Raw genomic sequence first — 25180 nt, 5'->3', positions numbered from 1 at the left:
ATTTGGACTTGGTTTATGGTCCGATCGGGGGCCTTGTCTCAATTTTTTGACATATGTTGTTGTCAGTTGTTAGTAGATATTTCACAGAACGGTGTCATGTGTTTTGAATATTATGAACTTAATATCGTATTGTTCAGTTGAATTAAGAGATTGACCATGTTTCTATTTTTATTATTTTTTCCGCATTTTCTTTACATTGTATGAACGTTGTGCATGATTACTGGATAGAAAGGGGTGCCCGGACCTTCATAGTATAGGATGCCCATTGCGGCCAAGTTCTCGGATCGGGTCATGACAAACTTAGTATCAGAGAATGGTTCATGGTCACAGAGCGTAACGCCCCGAGCCTGGTGCTCGGAATGCTACACGATGCTCATGACCCTAAAGGATAACAAGCTAACCCATGACTGATATCTGTACCTGTACACTGCATAATATGACATAATAATATGGAAACATGCATTGAAAGTCCATAAGGTTCAATACTGAACATGATCTGAATGATATAACATCTGTGTGGGGAAATAGAATACCTAAAACAAAACTGAACATACTGACGTCTAAAACATGATAGTCTAGAAAGCCTATAACTAACTAAATTGTCTGATTAAGGAGTTGATGGGACATGTCCCCAACTAACTCCAACAAATAAACTGATTAATGAGATAATAAGGAAATAATCATGTCCTCGAAGGGTGTCAGTACCGTACCACAGGTAAGGACAAGCTGTGGGCGTCCTTCATCTGATAGTGTCCCCTATATGAGAATGGTGGGGTCCTTATCTAACAGTGCGTATCCACCTCATCAACCCTCATCAAACAGTGTTGATGTCTCAACCTATGTTAGCTATATAATTCTGGAATGCAAGGATGACTTCTAAGAATCACACCCTCATCTGATAGTGTGTGTTCGCATCTTTGGGTTTACTTGATGGTAATTCCTTCTCCCATCTGAATAGACTCTGAACATGATTTACTGAACTGAACATGGGCTGAATTACTAAATTTTGTTGACTGGCAAAATACTACTGATATCTGACAACTGACTAAGTTCATAAGATCATGGATATTTCCTGAGTCATAAGACTGCGTGAAGTCTAAGGATTCATAGCTTAACTGAGAGTAATGTGAAAATACGACATTGGCTCTATTTACACATCTAATGCTTCGGGTACAAGTACCCCCAGGACTCGATGGAAGGAAACTGACCAAGCATAACTTACATGAACATATAACTAACACCATAGTCCATACCACATTTATAGAAGCATTTCATCAAATGTGTGATAGGCATAAACTTGTACATACGTGGGGATTTCATGGTATCATGCTATTTAGGCACTTTTCCTTCATTTAGGCATTTAATCAAACAGATTGTAGGCATAGTACATGTAAACATCATTGTACTATAAATAAATATTATGGTTCAATTCTAATTTCATCATTCAAGGGTTTAGTCATAGGTTTGCATGAATCTATATCTATAATAACTTAACCCACATAGAATTTATCACCCAACATGGAGTAGAATTCAATTTCTCATTATCCACATGAACAAGAGCAACCCAATCATGAAATTCATAAGAAAACCCATAAACTTGAATTTAGAAAAAAAGGATTCTTGGGCTTCATGGACGAAAGGAGTCCATGAATGAACACTATGCATACCTTAGTTCATGATTTTGTGAGGATTGATGGTGAAACCTTCTTGAATTTGAATCCCCAATAGAAACCCTAGCTTATTCTTGAGAGAAAATTGAGAGAAACTAGTATATTTTGGGAGAAGAATAGCTAAATCATGTGTTATTGGATTCAAATAGGGGTAGGAAATTAACCCTTTTAACCCTTGGATGCGTCTTTTACAATCGTAAAAATTTTCCAAACTGGACCTTTAGCATGACGCAGTGCTATCACGCCGTGTCACTGGATTTTGACAATTGGTAAATTGAGGGATGGAGCGATACGGGGCCATCGTGTTGCCACTTACTTTGTGACCTAGAACTTTGGCGCAACGCAAGGGAAATCGTGCTGAGACACTGAAAAATGGACAATTTTGAATTTGGGCCCTGGTCGCATACCCCTACTGGAATTTGCCTAATGCCATTTCCTCTTGTGGCGCTATTTTATAATGGAAACTTGAAATAGTCGTAACTTCTAACGCAGTTACCGGATTTGGGTGAATCTTATATTAATGGAAAGCTTATTGAATTTCCCACAAGACAAAAAGTTAAAATATTGAAAATTCCTCATGAAATAACCATCATTCAATTTAGAAGCTAATACAAGACATTCTTGAGATGAAATTAGCTAGGAAAAAATACTGGATATTATAATATCTCTCCCTTAAGAACATTCGTCCTCTAATGAGACTCACTAAGAGGGGAGAAAAGACAACTGACGTACATACTAAACATGAATAACTGGAACATGATCTCATGACTGAAATGACTGACAAGCTGAACATATAATACTGAACATGCATATCTTATGCATGTGTAACTGATTCATGAATGCTTGACTGAGTGTTCTGAAGAAGTAAGTTTCTCACAATGAGAATGCATGTCTGATGCATAATTGCATAACCAAACTTATATATGAGTGCATGACTGAATATACAATGGTACTTGATACCAAGTTTATAATGAGAACATGAGCATGAAACTGCATACCAAATTTATGATTAACACTGAACATGATCTGAGTTGTTCTGAGTTGGAAAAGAAGAGGTGAGGATACTTGGTACGCATATCTGTCTCTGCTTCCCAAGTAGCTCCATCGATGGGCCGATTTCACCAAATAACATTAACTAGAGGGATTTCTTTATTCCTCAATCTACGAGTCTGATAGTCTAAGATTTCAACTGGAATCTCTTCATAAGAGAGAGAGTTCTGAACATCAATGCTCTGAATAGAGACAACTGATGGGTTACCTATGCACTTCTTGAGCAAAGAGACATGAAAGACTGGATGAATTGAGGCTAGATATAAAGGCAATTCAAGCTCATAGGCTACCTTGCCAAAGCAATTGAGAATCTTGAAGGGACCAACATATCGGGGACTGAGCTTTCCCTTCTTGCCAAATCTCTTCACTCCCTTCATAGGAGAGATCTTTAGTTAGACATAATCACCAATCTCAAACTCGATATCTTTTCTACAAACATATTCATAAGACTTCTATCAGTTCTAAGCATCCCAAAGTCTTTCTCTAATCAACTGGACTATTTATAAGGCATCGAATACAAGGTTAGGACCTATGACTGAGGCCTCACTAACTTTGAAATAACCAATTAGAGATTAATATCTCCTACCATAGAGAGCTTTTGATGGAGCCATCTGAATACTGGAATGATAGTTGTTGTTGTATGCAAACTCAATCAAAGATAAGTGGTCATCCCAACTTCCCTTGAAATCGATTGCACACGCCCTTAGCATATCTTCTAACATCTGAATGCTCCATTTTTCTTGACCATCTGTTTGAGGATGAAAGGTTGTACTAAGATAAACTTGGGTACCAAGACCCTTTTAGAATGCTTTCCAAAAGTGAGAGGTTAACTAGGTACCTCTGTCTAAGATAATGGACAATAGAACAACATGCAATCTGACCAACTCCTTGATGTAGAGTTTGGCGTAATCCTCGGCTGAATAAGAGGTATGAACTGAAAGAAAATGAGATGATTTGGTTGTTCTATCTACAATGACCCAGACTAAATCATGCTAATGACGAGTTTGATGTAAACCCATCATGAAGTCCATGTTCATAACTTCCCACTTCCAAGTAAGAATACTGAACTCCTACATGGACCTACTAGGCTTTTGATGCTCTATCTTAACCTGCTGACATGTAGAACACTTAGCCATAAACTCTACAATATCTCTCTTCATCCCACTCTACCAATAGATTTGTCGTAAGTTATGGAACATCTTTGTGGACCCTGGATGAATAGAGTAGCGCGCACCATGTGCTTCTACAAGAATTTTCTGCCTTAAGTCATCTACACCTGGAACACAGAGACGACCCTAACAACGAAGGACACCATTTCCCCCTTGGGAGAAAACCTATACTTTCTGATCTTGGACTGACTCTTTCAAATTGACAAGGCTGGGATCTTTATCTTGCTTTTCTTTTACCTCAGAAACTAGAGATGATTCTGAACTACCCTGAACCTATATATCACCCTCTTCTATATCGACTAAACTAATGCCTAGTCTGGCAAGCTGATGGAATTCCTTAGCTAACTTCTTCTTACTATCCTCAACATGAGAAACACTACCCATGGATGGTCTACTAAGAGCATTTGCCACTATGTTGGCCTTGCCCGGATGATAAAAGACACTCATGTCATAATCTTTCAAGAGCTCTAACCACTTTCTCTAATGAAGATTGAGATCTTTCTGATAAAAGACATACCAAAGACTTTTATGATCAGTGAACACAACTACATGAACATCGTATAGATAATGCCTCCAAATCTTCAAGGAGAAGACACGGCTGGTAAATTAAGATCATGAGTAGGATAATTCCTCTCATGGGGCTTAATCTATTTGAAGGCATAGGCTATGACCTTACCATGCTGCATGAGGACATAACCCAAACCTACTCTGGATGCATCACAATACACTATAAAACTATCTGGACCATCTGGAAGAGCTAATACTGGAGCTAAGGTGAGTCGAGTCATCAACTTTGAAAAACACTCCTCATAAGGATCTAACCACTGAAAATTAACATTCTTCTGAGTCAATATATACATAGGGGATGCAATAGAATAAAATCCCTCAACAAACCATTGGTAATAGCCATCCAAACCCAAGAAACTCCTAAAATCTAATGGAGACACAGGTCTGGGCCAGTTCTTACTGCTTCGGTCTTTTGAGGATCAACTCTAATGCGATCACCAAAAATGATATGACTAAGGAATGCTACTGACCTAAGCCAAAATTTGCACTTACTAAATTTGGAGAATAGATGATGATCTCTGAGAGTCTGAAGTACTATTTTGAGATAGTCTGTATAATCATACTCACTACGGGAATAGACCAGAATATCATCTATGAAGACTATGACGAACATGTACAAGTACTGCTTGAACACACGGTTCATCAAGTCCATAAAAGCTACTGGGGCATTGATAAGACCAAAGGACATAACTAAGAATTCGAAATGACCATACCGAGTATGAAAAGCTATTTTTGGAATGTCACATTCTCTAACTCTGAGCTGATGATAGCTGAATCTGAGGTATATCTTAGAAAAATAACTGGCACCCTGAAGTTAATCAAACAAGTCATCGATTCTGGGAAGAGGATACTTGTTCTTGATCGTGACCTTATTGAGTTGACAGTAGTCTACACATAATCCTAAAAGAACCATCTTTCTTGTGCACGAATAATACTAGAGCGCCCCATGGGGAAATGTTGGGCCTGATGAATCCCTTATCTAAGAGATCCTTTAATTGTTCCTTCATTCTCTGAGTTCTGTTGGTTCCATTCTATATGGAAGAATAGATATAGGCTTAGTATCTAGAAGAAGATCAATGTCGAAGACTATTTCCCTTTCGGGAAGATTTCCTGGAAGATCTTCGGGAAAGATATCTGAATATTCACCTATAACTAGAACTGATTAAAGGCTAGGAGTTTTGGAATTAGTTTCCTTAACTCAAACAAAATGATAGACACATCCATTAGATATCATTTTTTGTGCCCGAAGGTAGGAAACAAGCTGACCTCTGAACACTGAAGTACTACCCTTCCACTAAAGGATGGGTTTATTTGGAAACTGAAACTATACTATTTTGTTTCTGTAGTCGACTGTGGCATAGCATAAATGAAGCTAATCCATACCAAGAATGACATCAAAATCAGTCATCTCTAATTCAACTAAGTCTACTGAAGTGAGTTTCTGAAATATCATAATTGGAAAGTTCCTGTATACCCGTTGGGCTATGATGTTTTACCCATTGGGGTAGAGACTGAAAAGGGCTATACTAGGATTTCGGGACTGATTCTAAAATTGCCTGCTATATAGGGAGTAATAAAAGACAAAGAAGCTTCGGGATCTAGCAAAGCATAAACATGCAAATGAAAGATCTGTAACATACCAGTAACTACATCAGAAGAATTTTCCTGATCCTGTTGGGACTGAAAAGGATAGAGAAGATTTTGGTGTCGCCCATTAGTAGCACTGTTGGTGACACCCTACTGATTTGGGCGATCAGACTACGCTGAGGAGTGGAGATGACTCTAATAACTTGCCACAATCAAAGCAGACATCGTTACCAGCTCTGCAAGCACCCTTGTGGTTCTTACCATAATTTTGATAAAAAGGATTAGTTCGGGTATTACTAACACTGCCCAGAGACCTAGAGCTTGGCGCTCTATCTCTGTTACTCTCCCTGAACATAGGAACTAGAGCATTGGCTAAAGAAGGGGCTGGAACTAATAAATTAGGATAAAATTAGGAATGGTTTCCTTCTTTTGATTTACGCTGAGCAAAGTTGAAACTACCTATCTTTGCTCTCTTATTCTACTTCTCTCTCTACTTAATCTTCTGCTCCTCTATCTATTGAGCATGAGTCATAATCCTGGCTAAAGTTATGTCACTATTCAGTATGGAAGATCTGCACTCATTTACCATGCTATTATTTACCCCTGAAGCGAACTTACTCATCTTAGGTCTGTTGTCTGCAACCATATGAGGAGTATATCTAGCTAATTGGGGAAACTTAAGAGAATACTCTTTCAACATCATATTTCCCTACCTGAGGTTAATGAATTTTAGCACCTTATCCTCTCTAAGATCTTGGGGAAAGAATATATCTAAGAATGTAGTGACAAACTCCTCTCACTCTATAGGACCTACATTATCTGACCTCTCTGACTTCCACTGTTTGAACCAAGTATAAGCCACATCCTGCAACTGATATGCAGCCAGCTCAACACTCTCAATAGTAGTCCCCCCCATAATATCTGTCACCTTCTAAAACTGATTAATGATTTCCTGAGGGTCCTTATCTACCTTAGACCCGAGGAAGGACAGAGGATTCATTCGGGTAAAGTCCCAAATCCTAGCTACGGCTTAATTGGCCACTAGGTTGGCCGAAATGACTACTGGCCATTAATTTTGATCGGCAACTAACTAAGCAAGAGTACTGAATGTGGAGATGAACTCCGCAAGAGAAACATAATAGCCCAAAAGATCTTTGGGTTAAGGGGCTGACTGATTTTTGTTTCTTCTTTTAGGAGGCATATTCTATAAAAGAAAGGGAGAAATAGATTAAACTGGAAGATTGACTTGAGATTATACTCACTGGCATGACATGAATACCGAAAGAAGGAAAACTGTTCCTAAAACATCTTATAGCCTCTTGCACATAAATATGGCACGCAACACACCCATGTACAAGACTCTACTAAATGCGGCTTTCAAACTTCCTAGGACTCTATTAAACCTGGATTTGATACCAAGTTTGTAACGTACTGAGCCTGGTGCTCAAAATGCTACATGGTGCTCATGACCCTAAAGGACAACAAGATAACCCATGACTGATATCTATACCTGTACACTGCATAATATGACATAGCAATATGGAAATATGCACTAAAAAGCCATAAGGTTCAATACTAAACATGATCTGAATGGTTTAATATCTGAGTGGGGTAATAGAATACCCAAAACAAAACTTAACATACTGAAGTCTGAAACATGATAGTCTAGAAAGCCTCTAACTGATTAAACTGTCTGAGTAAGGAGTTGATGGGATATGTCCCCAACTATCTCCAACTAATAAACTAATTAATAAGATAATAGGGAAATAATCATGTCCTCAAAAGATAAGGACTCACTTCTAATTCTATCTGCAGATATCTAGAATCTACTGTTGCTCTAGAGCTCGTGTCTCTGAACTTATGGTATAAGACACCATAGCGCAAATGTGTTAGTACTTTGAATACACTAATATGCATGTGAGGTAGGCTGAATGCATGTGGCTCATTCACATAAACAATAACAATAATTGACTAACTATCATAAGCGTAAGAATATATGTATGAGATATAACAACTGATACTAATATTGTGATAACATGACTACTGAATCTGAATATAACTAATAACATAAGTGACTGTATATGACAGTCCTGAATCTGATGGAACTATCTGAGTTCCATACTATATTTGAGTTGATTGTATCTGACAGTCCTAAAATTTGAAGAACTATCTGAGTTCTATTACTAAGACTAATTGACAATATCTGGCAATCCTGATTCTATAACATAAAACTATGGGAAGTAGTTCTCTAACCGACATGCCCCTAACATGCCATTATGTCTGAGTTGGGGTCCAATCTGTAACCCGAATTTAAAGGATGTCAATACCGTGCCACTGGTAAGGACAAGTTGTGGGTGACGCTTATTTGATAGTGTCCCCTCTATGAGAATGGTGGTTATCTACCTCATCAACCCTCATCGAACAGTGTTGATGCCTCAATCTATGCTGGATACATAGTTCATTAACACAAGGCTGACTTCTAAGAATAACACCCTCATCTAATAGTGTGTGTGTTCCCATACTTGGATTCACTCGGTGCTAATTCCTACTACCATCTGAATAGACACTAAACATGATTTACTGAACTGAACATGGGCTGAATTACTAAATTCCATTGACTAACGGAATACTACTGATATCAGACAACTGACTGAGTTTATGAGATCATGGAGATTTCCTGAGTCATAATATTGTCTGGAGTCTAAGGATTCATAGCTTGACTGAGAATAACGTGAAAACAAGACATTGGCTCAAGGCACACAACTAATGTTTTGAGTACAAGTACCCCTAGGACTCGATGGAAGAAAACTGACCAAGCATAACTTACTTGAATATATAACTAACACCATAGTCCATACCACATTTATATAAGAATTTTATCAAATGTTTAATAGGCATAAACTTGTACATACATGGTGTTTTCATGGTATCATGCTATTTAGGCACTTTTCCTTCATTTAGGCATTTAATCAAACAGATTGTAGGCATAGTACATGTAAACATCATTGTACAAAAAAATAAACATTATGGTTTAATTCTAATTTGATCATTCAAGGGTTTAGTCATAGGTTTGCATGAATCTATATCTCTAATAATTTAACCCATATAGAATTTATCACCGAACATGGAGTAGAATTCAATTTCTCATTATCCATATGAACAAGAGCAGCCCAATCACGAAATTCATAAGAAAATTCATAAACTTGAATTTAGTAAAAAGGGATTCTTGGACTTCATGGATAAAAGGAGTCCATGAATGAACACTATGCATACCTTAGTTCGTGATTTCGTAAGGATTGACAGTGAAACCTTCTTGAATTCAAACCTCCAATAGAAACTCTAGCCTGTACTTGAGTGAAACTTGAGAGAAACTAGTATATTTTGGGTGAAAAATAGCTAAATCACATGTTATTGGATTTAAATAGGGGTAGAAAATTGACCCTTTTAACCCTTAGATGTGTCTTTTAAAATTGTAAGAATTTCCCAAATTGGGCCTTTAGCGTGACGCGGTGCTATCGTGTTGTGTCACTGAATTTTGAAAATTGGGAAATTGAGGATGGCGTAAAATAGGTCCATCCCGTTGCCACTTCCTTTGTGACCTGGAACTTTGGCATGACGCGGAGGAAATCGCGCTGAAACACTAGAAAATGGACAATTCTGAATTTGGGCCTTGGCGAGATGTGCCATAATCGCGTACCCCTACTGTAATTTGCCAAATTCCATTTCCTTTTCTGGCGCGGCACGCCACTTACTAATATGGCATTGTTTTATGATGGGAACTTGAAATAGTCGTAACTTCTGACCCGGTTATTGGCTTTGGGCGAATCTTATATCAATGGAAAGCTTATTAAATTTCCCACATGACAAAAAGTGAAAATATAGAAAATTCCTCATATAATAACCATCATTTAATTTAGAATTTAATACTAGACATTCTTGAGATGAAATTAGCTAGAAAAAAGTACGGGGTATTACAAAGGGTGTTTACAAAATCGTGTCTTGTAAAGTTTTGCTCATAGGTTTGTTGTACACCACACTTATAATCAGGAGGCTAGCGGGCATTTAGGAGTTGTTTGTTATTCTTTCATACTCTAGTTCGTGCTATATAGTGGTCTATAAGAATGTTTTCCAAATTCCTTCCTTGTTCTAATTTCATGGGTTATGCCTTATTGTCGAGGCGATACAATTCTAAGAGTTTAGCTCCCCCAGTGAGGTATTTATCTCTTATTGAGTTATTCATAAAGTTATGAGATTGCACAAGAACTTCATAGGAGTCCATTAGTTCGTAAAGGTGTATTGATTCAAGTGTATACTTTTATCCTAATGAAATCATGCTTTTCAGCCTGAGGTACAAAGTGTATTCTGTCCCCTTTAAAAATTTTTGTTGCAGATGTCATGCATAAGGGTAATAATGTGTAGCAAAATGTTGGAACATTATTTCCATCTGAGTAGTAGTATGTGATAAAGTGTCATAGCCTGTGAGCTATACAATGGTCCAGAAATTAGTTATATGAAGTCACAAGATTAGAAGTCATAATGAGGGTGACTTTTTTGTAAAGAAGCTAGTATAGTTGTATAACCATTGATTGAGGGGTGGGTTACCATTTTATAGATATAGACTAATGTGGTGGAAATATTTGTAGATCATATGGTAGTTTATAAAGGAAGTGGTTGGCTATGATTATTATTTCTTTAAAATAGGGAAGGATATCAAAATGGATAGTTATGGTGGTTTTAGAACTTGCTCAAAGGTTGTGAATGGAAAGGGGTAGATTAGTCAATAAGTTATGGGTAGAAATTCATTATTGTACATAGAATTTTGATGGTAGTGGCAATGTATGCGTGGGTAAGTAAATATGATGTGAGGAAGTAGAATATGTTGATAAGATCATAATGGTATACAATATGAGATTAAGATCGATTATCCTTATTATGTGTCTTTACCCTCCTTGATTTGTCTTTTCTCTAGTTTTTGTAAACTAGTAATTTATGTGAGAAGGTGTAGTAGATTATAAGGTGTGGTAGTGATGCCGTGGAGAGAATGAACTTGTGGGCTATAGTTCGGTAAGATGAGAAATCCTTGGCTAATTTCCCTGTCTAATGGACTAGTATAATATGTGTCATGCTTCATCTGTGGTACATGATTGGTGTTAGCAATAGGCTTGAACTTTAGATGTGGATTGTGGTGATAAGAATACTAGCTAAGACTAATGATGTGTATTTGGTAGGAACAAATTTGTAGGCTTAATGTGAGTTGTGAAGGAGCCTAGATTGATAATTTATGAAAAATTTAAGTGGTAATCATGAGGTATATATGTACATGAGGACTAGTGTTAAATGAATTGTGGTTGAATTATTAAGTGGATAAGAGCGCAAGTATATAAGAATAAGTTGAATCCCCCTTGTAGCATGTTGTTAGATAAGGTTTTATGTGTATAAGTGTCTTGCGTAACTAGTTTGCCTTCTTGAATTTTGTAGTATGGAGAAGTCTGGGGAGTTGTGGTATAGTGTTCTTTAAAGTTGAATTGAGGGAATATAGGTAGGCAATATACGCCTTTAGTACAGTTTTACCAATTTTTTTAAGTTGCAAGTTATGTGATTAGAGGTGTAATGGTAGTATTATAAGGAGTTGAAGATAGAGTATTAAGTGTTTAGAAGCATAGATGTACATGCCCATAGTAATGTTAGTCATAAGTCGATGACTTTGGGGGTTGAAGAGAGTTATGATTCGTGTCCCTGAAGGGGGATGTCCTAGAAAGAAATCAGTGTGTTATTATTAAAATTATTGAGGGGAGTTTGTGTTCATGTCTATACTGACCCACCATTGTGTTGAGAGTTGTGGTTATAGATTTGATGAGGGGATATATCCGCAAGTCTAGGATAGCGACTTTGATCTAAGGTGGGGATGATGAATTAAGGTGGCTCCCAAATTTTTCTTTGTGTGGAAGGTTACGGGGAGGGGTCATGATAAACCTATTCCTATTTAAGAAACCTCTTCCTTCTTCAATTTAAGAGGTCATTTTGCTAATGCCTTGAGTCATGTATTCAAGTCATGCCTATACCTATGGTTCGAGTTCTCTATGGATTTATATTCATATTCTGACCTCCAAACTAGAAGCATTAATGTCCCTCAGTGATCCAATATTTCAAGTATCCAAGCTCTATGTTATATTGTTCATGATCCATAAAAAGTCCATGTCTCACATAATGCTTGGTTCTAAGAAACTATGCTTCCTACGTATTATCGATCTATTTTATGTCGGGTCTAGCCCAAACTGATAAGGTGCATGCAAACCCATGACTATCTCAGCTTTGAAAATTAGAAGTAATAGTTTCAAGTATCAATCCTTTTATTAATCACTGACTTTATTAATTCTGAACTTATGTCATACAACTCATGATTTAAGCACTCATATTTCTCACTGTAGTCTATCCTAAGAACTCGTGCTATGTTGAGTTTATGCCAGAATAGCTCTATACTTATGATCCAGACACTTGATAGATGAAAAACTTTGTGATTGTATCATATCTGCAATTCATGTCCCACCTTGAGTAGTATAATAAGTATATGTTATAATTGAATAGTGTCACTCTCTTTTATGATGCTTATGCTCGAGTCCCTCAATGACCCTCCATATATTAGTAGGATGGTTGTTGTGGAAGTGTAGTAATGTTTTAGGTAGGGGTAGCAGATGTTTTTGGAAGTGAAAATTTTGATGTGATTTCTTGAACTATGGTCATAAATGAAAGGGGAAACAAGGAGATGGACTTTCGTTACGTGGAATAGTTAGGAAGGAGATATGTGGTGAAAATCTTTGTGAGTGATTGAATTTTTTGGTCGTAGTGGAGAGGCCCATGAAGTGGGTGTATTAATGATAGACTTGAATGTTATGATTGATGAAAACGCAAACCAATATGTTATGTGGTTGGTGCTCTTTGATTTGAAACTCAAGTGTGTTTGATGGTAGTGACAAGGTGATGTAATTTTCTTAGTGGGATGTAAAGTACAGGGTCCTATATCTTAAGTTAGCTCCTTTTAACTCCGAGTTAGGCTTCAACATAGAAGTACTATGCAGTGAGATTCAAACTCTTGTGGTTAGATGTGTGATGGAGGAATCGTAAGTTGGAAATGATGAAGTATGTCGTTTATTGTTTGGGGCATAGACGAGTAGTGTCACTAATTTTAAGTCTATTCGTTGTATCTTGTAAGGTAGATAATGCTTCTATTTCTTATCTCCCAAGAAATTTATTTCATGATTAGTACCAATGGAAATCAGGCCTATTATCACCAAATTAACTCATGTCTCATGTTGTGATGATAATGATTCATAGAACTCATGTGCAAAAACATCCCTATTTAAAATTTCATTGCCTCATGCTTCGTGCTTACGCATTTTACTTATCATGAAGCTCTTTTGATGCCTTTGCATATTTTATCAAGGAAAAATGTTCAATGCAAGGTTATGTTCCTTATTCCATACTTTTATAGCTTCAACAAGTCCCTACCCATCATTTTGTCATGAATGATCCCAAGGGGGAGATAATGTAACACCTCGCACCTTTTGGCTAGAATTTAAACCGTCGTTCCTACGCGTATAGACCCGAACCAAATGATCCTTGTTAATATATGTGTGGTTATCAATCATATAATGTGTTAATACCTTTGAACATGAATTTAAGTCACAAATATCTCCTAACTTAAATACGAGTACAGAACTTTTCTATCGATTAAGTTTTAGTGAATGCTTCAGCTTGGGTCAAATTTGAACGACCACTAATACCTGTAAATAATAAGTTGCATCTCCTACTATATACCAAAAAAATATCATTGAGTTTTGTTTTCAACTCAACTGGTTTCACCTTAATCAGATATTAGAGTAGAGAGTTATGCTCATTTTACTTCAAAGTATCTGTCTGTCAACTAAGTGGCAACTATGCTGATAAGCCATCACTTAGGTAATGACTAAAGCTAACGAGCCGTCAACTAAGTGACGAGCCATCAGCTATAGTCATTAGACTAGGAAAGTAAGGGGTAAATTCCAGCTTGAAAGTGATGATTTAGGTGACGAACCATCACCTAAGTTGATACCGAATTCCCCAAGAACACAACAACACAAACACCAAAATCAGTCCACTAGTTCAAGAACTATGGACCCTTTTGATGACCTCTCTCGGATTCGCAAGAAGAATAAGAAGGGGAGTGATATCAAGAGTAAAACACACTAAAACAGAAATAACACTTTATGAACAAGATGCAATAACAACACACGGTTACAAGACAAGAACACAAACGGATTACACTAGATATAGACAAACGATTACAAGAAAGTAAAGATAGATAGATAGACAAAGGATGGTATAGTATTAACAACCCAAAATCTTATTCCACTTTTGGACCTTTAATATCATACACAACTTAAACCTATATCTTACGTGACCTCAAGGGAACCAGAATTCCCAAGTAATCTCCATTTCTAAGCAAATAATCAACATAAGGATTCGACCTTTCCAAGGATTCCACATTGCTAAAGACTCTCAAAGAGGCTACAAAATATATTATCCAAAAATCCCAAAAAAATGACGTAATGAGGTTCTATTTATACCTAGGTTAACTTATTACAAATGACTAAAAAATCCTTGCAAAGGGCGGATGAACAGTGAACAGTTTTGGAGCTTGTGCGACTTGTTCTCTACACTTCAAAGCTTGTTCCTTTGATGGGCATCCCCTGAGCTCAAGTATTAATGCATTGGACCCCGATCATGATCGTACCCATATCATTCTCCCCTCCTTAGAAAGGATTCATCCTCGAATCCAAACCTTGCAAAGCAATAGGAAGGACAAGCAAACAAAAGTTCCTCAAGGTATGAGGTTTAGGATTAGTGTAATCAATCATAGCATCTTTCCAAGGTATCTCAAACTTCACATATACCCAAATATCCCTCTTACCTAAATACCCTACCAAGGGAGAATCAACTATTTTATCCACATAAGTGCGACAAGAAACAAGGAACAAGTGTCACTTATCACGTGGAAAACATAGACTCTTCTTGGAACAAAAATTAGAATTGAAAGCCGAGAGAAGAAAAGCCATACATTCCATGCACATTCAAGTCATTCCAAAATACATCCTCATCACCACACTTCAAATGATCACCAGAATAAAATGGGTAGAGTGTCCATGGGCACGGGTTGAGAATACACTTCCTTACCCTAATACTACTACAATAATGATCAAATGTCCCCTCTATACTATCATGGTCAATAACAAAAACAACTAGAGGGTCATCCTTAGTCATTCGGCCAACATGTTCAACATCATCATTTTCACACACAAGTTGGTCTTCATGACTTCCATAAGACAATGTACTACCATTTTCCATAATGTCTTCAGCACTAGGTGAATCAACTAGTGTATCCACAATCTCAAGTTGTACATTATCATCACAAAATGAAGGCACACTTAAAGACAAACTATCATTCACACTTAGTTGGCTATAATCCTCATTCACTAGAGTGCAAAAGTTAGTTTGATTACCTTGTAGCGCATGTAGAGCATGGCGACTTATGGGAATTTGATTAGGAAGGCTTGGATGCTCCATCAAGTTATTCAACTTCTTGCACAGAGAGCCTTTCGTCCCTTCCAATCTTCCTTTCATTCTATCCATTATTCACCTATCTATGGGATCAAGCCTTTCCATGATGAATTTAACCAAACTAGGCATTTTAGCTTCATTCACCATTGTAACCATCAAGAGCTACTAAGCAAACAACACGAAAACAACAAACACATTAAAGATTAGCAAATATCAGTCCACAATTCATCACAAAATAGTCCACAATGCGTCTCAAAATAGTCCACAATCCCTCACTTTCACACTTTGGATTTTTCACTCTATTGGCCATACAAGTGTTTCTAACTCGCTTATACTCCAATGAGGTTACTTGGTGCTAATTGTGGCTCAAGGTCGGAGTAGATTCTTGTTTGAAACGACTCAAATAAGTAATGTACGAACTTGAACCAAAAAAGATACTATGACTCAAAAACGATAAAAACACACAACAAACAACGTTAACACAAAGAAAGTACACAAAACTAACTTACAAGCTAGTAGGGTATTACTAGGTTGTCAATTACTATCGAGCAAACAAACAAAGTTAGGAAACAATAAAATAAAACTAAGAAATCTAAAATTTGAACTCAAAAATGTTGCATGAACAGTACTTTAGTGACGTGGCATCCCACTATTGGCCTCTAGTTTTATCATAATTTTATTTCCCAATTTCAAGTCTTGATCAATATACAATTTGGAATTGGTGGATTTGGTTGATGGAGGGAAACGTGGTCTTGGAGCCTTTTTTTTCAAATTTCAAAAGCAAAACTTGACTTCTTTCAACTTTCTCCTTGAAGCAAGGTCCTTAAATCAAGGAAAAGTAGATGAAAAGTTTTTGAAGTGATAGGGACAAGTCTTTCACTAACAACTACTACAAGCTTGTCGTTCATCGTTTTAGATCAAGTTTGCACTTTAAGGATTAACAGGATGATGAAAGGGTGAAGAACCTTAAGAGCACAAAAAAAAACTCCAAGAGAAACAACAATTTCAGTCTCCAACTCCATTACAACAAAACCATCAAATCGGCCAATGTTTAGGTGACAACAATATCCAACTCGGCCACACCTTGTTCATATCAACAACTTCAACAAGTTCAAGTTCAATCTTAGATTTGGACACTTTTTAGTATAGATGAGAAAGAAAACAACACTATAAACACTCTAACAAACAAAAGACTACAAGTTATAGACACAAAACAAACAAATCTTGTCCAAGCTAACAACAACACAATTTTCGGCCAAGAACACAAAATGGACAGATTTGCACTTTTCTGGAATTTATTTTCAGTTTTCAGCTATTTTTTTTTTTAATTTTCATCCAAGAGAACCCAAGATTGGTAGTTTAGTAACACAACCATCCTTTCTTAGATACCAAAATCCCCAAGAACACAACAACACAAAAACCAAAATCAATCCACTAGTTCAAGAACTATGGACCCTTTTGATGACCTCTCTCAGATTCGCAAGAAGAACAAGAAGGGAAGTGATATCAAGAGTAAAACACACTAAAACAGCATAAAAACTTGATGAAAAATATTCAACAACAACAAAACACGGTTACAAGCCAAGAACACAAACGGATTACACTAGATATAGACAAACGATTATAAGAAAGTAAAGATAGATAGATAGATAGATAGATAGACAAAGGGATGGTATAATATTAACAACCTAAAAGCTTATTCCACTTTTGGACCTTTAATATCACACACAACCTATACCTATCTCTTATGTGACCTCAAGGAAATTGGAATTCCCAAGCAATCTCAGTTTCTAAGCAAATGATCAACACAAGGATTCCACCTTGCTAAAGACTCTCAAAGAGGCTACAAAATATATTCTCAAAAAATCTCCAAAAAATAACCAAATGAGGTTCTATTTATACCTAGTTTAAATTATTACAAATGACTAAAAATCCCTTGCAAAGGGCGGATGAACAGTGAACGCGGATGAACAGTGAATAGTTTTGGAGCTGGTGGGACTTGTTCTCTACACTTCAAAGCTTGTTCCTTGGATGGGAAGCCCCCCGAGCTCGAGTCTTGACACATTGGACCCCGATCATGATCGTACCCATATCATAAGTGATGGGCCATCAACCTTGGTCATCAACTAAAGACGTTCAATGATTTTGTTGGTTTCCCTAGGGGTAGTTTTGTATTTTTCCTCACTCAATCTCTCCTTCACGATTTAAATCATCAAAAATATGTTATAATCAATCCTTTTTAAGTTTTAAAACATCTTAAATCCTATCAACTCTTAAGAACAAGAGAAAATTAGGGTTTTCTCTAAGTTTAAGATTTCAAGAAAGGGTCAATATTAGGGTTCCAAACTTCAAGCTAAACAATATAAAGTACGTGGGGTTCTCCTAAAATACATGGCCATGGTGAAATAATTTTTAAAAAATATTTGAACGTTGAGAAATCATGTATTTACAAAAAGGTTTTGAATTTAGATAGACAATTATGCATTGTGAACCCTATTGATGATAATGTTTTGGTCTTGAGGCCTTCCCCTTGAAATTGATTGTTACTCAGCTATATATGTATGGATTTGATGTTTTGAAATTTGAATTGAGAGTATGAATATTTATACTCCTTCTCTTGTTATGAAGCATCTTCATTTCATTTGTTATAAATTTTTCAATTGCATATTGAGAAGCATGATACAAATGTCTATTATTATTTAAAACTTGATTTTTCATTATGAACCAAAGAGAGGGTGTTTCCTGGTGACATAAATGAAAATTAATGATTTAAAGATGTGAATGGTTTGCTACAAAGTAATTGACCTCCACATGTTTAAGAATTGAAAGAGAGAATCTTTGCATAAGTTTTCATGGATTTTGGTATACAAATTCTCTTATACTGTTTGAATGATTTGGTGGTCCAAACATTATGTTTTGAATGAAGAGATTTTAAGATGATATTTTATAGCGTAGATATATGACTTGCAAGTCTTGGTATGACAGTACCAAAAGAGATAATGCAATGATAATACAGAACAGAATAGAATGCAGATTTTACTTTAGATTTTTAGATATTGAAAGTGAGAATGATACATGTTTAGAAAGAGTTAAAAATGGGCTTAAAGAGAATCAGGTGGTTACCCGAAGAAGACATGAGCCCAAAAAACTCATTGCCGAAAATTGTGTTTCAGTTTTCCACCTTAACAATAGAAAATATGATTGATCAAATTCTATTGAGTCTGACTCATAGTGATCATTTATCAAAGAATGAATTTGGTTATCAAATGATTGAATAACCAGGAGCAATTTAATTACGATACTTAGTTGACATTCATAAAAAGCATCTAATAGATTATAAGTTCAATTCATCCTGTTTAGTAGAAAGACGGATATTCCATGCTCATTATCAGAAAATCACTCATTCACAAACTTCGTGTAGGGAAAATAATTTTTTACTAATATGGGTTATTATGTTACCCAAAAAGTAAATTGTACGCTAGAGACGGTCCTGTGGCGGAGTAGATGAGCAGATACTCCAACCCTTGTGGCAAACTTAGGTTGGGAGCTTGGCCACCAAGTCAAGGGCGGATTCCATATGGCCTGTGGGATTGTAGAATTTTAGGGTGTACCACCTAGCTCAGAAGTAAAGCAAAGAGTGAGTCTTGGTTTCACAGAATTGTCTCAAATTCTTTTAAATATGCGCAAGTATTTTTCTATATCGTATGTAAAATGTTTTTTGAATTGGTCTCAGTTATATTGGATAAAAGTACGTTATTTTTTATTTCTCTACGTACTAGTACATTTGTATTGACCCACTATATTTCAAGATCTAAGGCACAGTCCCGAGGTCCTGCTAAATAGCTGACCAGTTTATCAGACGTTTGCAGTTGGTGAGCCTCCCTTATTTTGGAAGGCCTTATTTCTTGTGTTGTGTTCATTTAGACTTGGTTTATGGTCCGATCGGGGGCCTTGTCCCAGTTTATAGACATATGTTATTGTTAGTAGAGATTTTGCAAACTAGTGTCATGTGTTTTGAATCTTATGAACTTAATTTCGTATTGTTCAGTTGAATTAAGAGATTGACCACGTTTCTATTTTTATTATCTTTTTCGCATTTTCTTTACATTATATGAACGTTGTGCATGATTATCGGATAAAAAGGGGCGCTCAAACCTTCATGGTACGGGATGCCCATCACGGTTAGGATTTCGGATCGGGTCATGACAAGTTTAGATATATAATTTGATGGTTATGAATTCGGAACACTAACTTTTCTTAAATTACTGAATTATCAATTAATAATACTAAAATTTACATATATACACAAGGTAAAGTTACCTTATTACATTAAATACCAATTTGGCAAAGTAATTACACAAACTCCAAATAAATTACATAAATCTCCTTTTTATATTTTCTCTCTCTTAAATATTATACATCTAAAACCACGTTATTGGTTTTTGATTTTTGCTCCCAACTGCTCCCATTACGGCACCCGTACTTTCATTCATTTTAAAATCCCTTAAACCACGGCAAAATACAAGTAACCTCTAATTAGAGGTTACCAACTTGTAAGTGTTCAAGATTTAATTAATTTTTATGATTTACTTCGCTAATTTTTTGAAAAAAAATTTCAACTTTACCAATTCAGGGTTTTTTTCATTTTTTTTGGTTGCATGTTGATTTTTTATGAAATTTCCGTATTGTGCCATCATATTCAAGTTTAGTAGTTCGATTTTTTCATTTTTTTTCCTATAATACAAGTTGGTTTTCATTTTTTTCAATTGATTTTTTTGTTTTTTTCATATATCTTTGATTTTTTTGTTTTTTAGTTCAATTTAACACTATTGTTAAATCAATATAGTGCAAATTGATAATGGATTATCCTCCTAGCTTTAGTTTAGGAATTACTTAGTTAGATGCAAAAGAAAAAGATATTCTCATTGGATCTGTTCCTGGTAAATTTGATGAAGAGCATCCAAATTTCACAGAGAATCATTCAAAGCACCGAAACGAGCCCGTTACAGTGAAGAAATTGAAGGAAGTTGTCACTTCTAGATTGAAGAAGTTAGGTTCAAAAGCAGCAACTAAAAAGAAGTTTGATAATTCTTGTCGACCGCGTCTTCCGAAAGTATTGATTTATGTTGTTGTATAAGTTGGCATATGTATAATAATACTTTATTCATAAGTTATTTTGTCCTACTATTGTATAATGTAGGTATTCTAAAATATATTTCAATATGTTATACATTGAAAGTTATGAAAATCTAAACAGTTATAAAGTATTAATATTGTATAAGCTAACATTATACATTAGGACAAGCATATAGGTCATACATATTTTAATGTGAAAATTAGTATTATGACATTATACATTATTGCAGTTTATTTTTTAAATATATAAGTTACCCTCATACATGTATATCTGTTGTTTAATTAGTGTTTGATTCTAATTTTGAGATGTATAAGTTACTCTCATACGTGTGTATTTATTGTTTATTTAGTGTCTAATATAAATTGTTACATGTATAAGTGATCCTCGTACATGTTTAAATGTTTTTTAATTAAAGTTCTGATTTAAATTTTTGGATGTATAAGTAACCCTTATCCAGGTGTAACCGTTGTTTATTTAGGGTCTGATATAATTTGTTAGATGTATAAGTTACCATCATACATGTGTAACTATTGTTTATTTAGGTTCTAATTTTATTATACATTACTTCAATTTATTTTTAAATGTATAAGTTGCCATCATAAATGTATATAACATGTCCTAAGGAGCAACACACCAATGGTAAGTCGGAGTGCGTCATGAGGATATGTTGAGAGCTCGTGTTATTGAATTCATACTCTTTCAGTTTCTTGATAGTTAAATTTGTGTTGCAGTAAACTATAACAGGTACACCTATGGTGTATTGTACTAGAAGTTTAAGTTTTGTCTTCATTTTTGATTGGTGCACTCCTCGTATGAAATTACAATAGATATATTGTTGTATTATTAATTGTATCAGTGACAAGGTTTCTACTTGTAGAAAATTGTCTTTTGAACGGTGTAATTCACAAGTAGCAACCCATTTCCAACCCATTGCAAATAGCCTAATACATAAAGAATAGGATGCTTCAACAAGTACTTTCCAAACATAAAATAATGCAATCTAATTGTTATATTCAAATTACTACATACAACAACATTTCCAATGAAATTTCATAAGGAATAAGGAGGGTAAAGTGTAGTGTGAAATATGGCAGGTAAAGTGTATGCAGACCTTACCACTACCTCGTGTAGGTAGAGAGGATGTTTTCGAGAGGCCCGCAACTCAAGTCAACAATTTCAAGTACAAAGGGAGAAGAATATAGTGAATAAAATACTGCAACTAACAAGAAAATATATTCAAATTACATTATAAGAAAAGGCAACATTAGTCTCAAAGTATGTTTTCAACAAAGATAGAGTTTAGTTACGAATTTCGTCATTCGTTAAAACCGATATTTTAATATATATTATAAGGAAATTTTTAACCTTACAAACCTTCAAACATTACATACATAGTAGTACATTTCTTGATGTTTGTTTCCTAAAAAACCATACTCAGAAATTAAAGGATCGGAGTTCCCTCGTTTCTTTTTCATGCCCCTTTTATACAACTTGAATTCAACTTGATGTACAATCATATTTATTTGCTTGAATTCAAAAATTTATGTGATGAAGAATACAAAGACACACACTCGTAGCAGATACCCATAAATCCAAGTTTGAACTACTTAGGTTATATGACTGTGAACTAGGGATGTTCAAAGGAAATCGACAAACCACAATTTGATATATTGAGAAAAAATCCAATTAGTAGTTTGGTATTGTAAAAAAAGATATTTTCTGGAACTCGTGGAACTTGAATTCCCTACATATTTTTAAGAAACTTGTTTTCTATAGAAAATATTTTTCAAAATTTTTAACCAATCAAACATGAAAAATTAAAAAACATTTTATGAATTTTCTGGCTACTGAATACACCCATAATGTAAAGATAACTTAAAATAATTAATGTAGTTTAACCTACTATTAGTGAGGAATTTCAATTGAATTTTTTTTTCATGTATCAATTTTGAATTCCCATGACATAAAGAGTAAATTGTAGTATTGTAATATACCTGCAAAATAATCTCATCATTATTTAATTCTCGTATTGTAATCCTAATATAACTTGTTCATTATCAAATGAATTCTACAATTTAAGGTAAGAAAAATACTCGTGTCCTTTCTTTTGTTTTTTTGGACATAAACATATACTAAAAATAAACTAGTTAGTATCGACTTCGTAAACAATCTTCATCTCTTCAATAATGTACGCGGGAGTATGTATTCTCTTGTGATTGATTAATTTTGGAGCTGTAAATTCACTTACAAAATTTTTTATCGCAACCAAAATATTCAGCACTCTGTCGCTAAGACTGCAAGTATGCTCCAACTCAAATCTTTTTTATCACAAACATTTTTGATTCATTCATAGAAGACGCCTTCAAGAGCCACTTGCAGTCTTTGTTACGATAATTCAGTACATAGTTGCATCAATTTTTTTACACTGACTCAATGTATTAAAAAAAAAGTATTAAAAATAAAAATATTTGGACAAAATACAATTCCTGGCACTGCCCTAGTTTTCATTATACATTTGTTCGAATGTATAATCAAATATTATACATTTTTAATTTAATGATTCAACTACACAAAATCCAACTATAAAATACAAACTATTTCAAAATATCTAATACCATATTACCATACATTTCTTGGACTAACATAGTTTCATTATACATTGGCATGAATGTGTAATAACACATTATACATTTGTAACTTTATGAGCTTCAGCAACACAAAACCCAACTTTAGAACATAAACTTCTTCAAAACCTCTAAGACCATATTACTATAGATTATATGATTAGCAAATAAAATTGACACTTTTATATCATACCTTTTTTGGGGGGATCATTTCACTTTGGTATTTGGATTTGTCGAAAGTTGAAATACAAAGCGAAAAATTAACCAAACCAGAAAATAGTTTCTTCAATTCAACGTAAACCCTCACTCTATTGTCGTTCCTAATGGCAATTGGAGAAGAATTTCATTCAACCACATATTTAACTTCCATTTTTTTACGTACTTCATCTATATCCAATTCCATTGTTATCGTAGAAACCAATTTCAAGAAAGTTATACTTTCCGAAATAACTATTGCGTCACTTTTGTATAACTGATAACTAATTTTTAATTCCCAAATTCCTGAATGTCACAACAATACGGGGATATTCATATTAATTTTAGTAGTATTGAAGAACATATGTAGAAAAAGATTTTAGTAGTATTGAAGAACGGATGTAGAAGAAAGTGGTTGTTTTTTGGCTTTCCAGATCGTGATTCACACAAAAAAGAAAAAAAAATTATGTATAACAAAATTTTTGAAATTCAAATATCAGTTACTTTTTCTATCCATAAACGAGTTAATGTTAGCTAATTACTACCTTTAATTAAGGAACTATAAAATAATTAAAGATTTACCTTAAATATAGGATGAGCTGGTACATCATACATTCAACCAATGTATAATATTTGGACGAATGTATGAGTATGTTTACAAAAAATGGGAGAGAGAAAACAAGAAGAGATTTTGTGTTATTATTTTCATTAACTAGGGAATTTATGTTGTTTAAACTTAATAATATATAAATATTTAATAAATTTTATATGATAAATATGAGTGTTAGGTTAATAGTTAATGAGTATGGATGAGCTAATCATAAGCAGAAAAAGGGTAGGAGTTAGGGTGTTGTCTGTGGGTTCGGATCGATCTAGTAGTTTTGGTTTAGACTACGTATTTGTCCTTAAAACTATTGAATCTTATAAATAATTATTGTAGCACTCATTTAGGTAAAAACAAAAAAATTCAGAACTAATAAGCTTCAAATTTTGGCTCCTTCTCTGAGCTGGAACTTTGCATCAACCCCTTGCCCTTTTTACCCATGTTCAACCAATGTAACTTTCTATGGATTGATGATCTACAAATTTACTAACTCATCCAATCCGCTAATTTGACACACACTAGTTTTACAAATTAATATTTACAACTTGTTGAGACTATAAAGTTACGAATATTCTTTTTTTAAAAAATATTTGGTGCCAAAATAAATATCTATCACTTAAATTGGAGCTACGTTGTAATACCCCATGTTTTAAGGGTTGAGTGACACATTCAAAAGGAGACTTAAAACCCTCCATTTTGATTGTAGACCATGTTTAGATGTTATGGGTTGAGTTGGGGTGCTTATAGGCCTTAAAAATTACTGTGTGTCACGCATGTTAGACCTTGTGCTAAAGTCATGTGTTGCATGGAAAACGCCAATAGCCACTGGATAGGGTGTGCTGTGCTGTGCACACCCTCAGGTATGCTTTGGCTGAGCGCTACCCAGCATAAGCACAATGCCAAAATTGCTCCGTTTTGATTAAATTTAAGGGCATTAAGGTCTTTTCACCCTTCCCAAACGTTTCTAATCCTATATGGATGAA

Source organism: Capsicum annuum, unplaced genomic scaffold (assembly GCF_002878395.1).
Source record: "Capsicum annuum cultivar UCD-10X-F1 unplaced genomic scaffold, UCD10Xv1.1 ctg997, whole genome shotgun sequence".
NCBI lineage: Eukaryota > Viridiplantae > Streptophyta > Magnoliopsida > Solanales > Solanaceae > Capsicum > Capsicum annuum.
The sequence above is the reverse complement of the archived record's forward strand: the minus strand, read 5'-3'. Positions refer to the sequence as shown.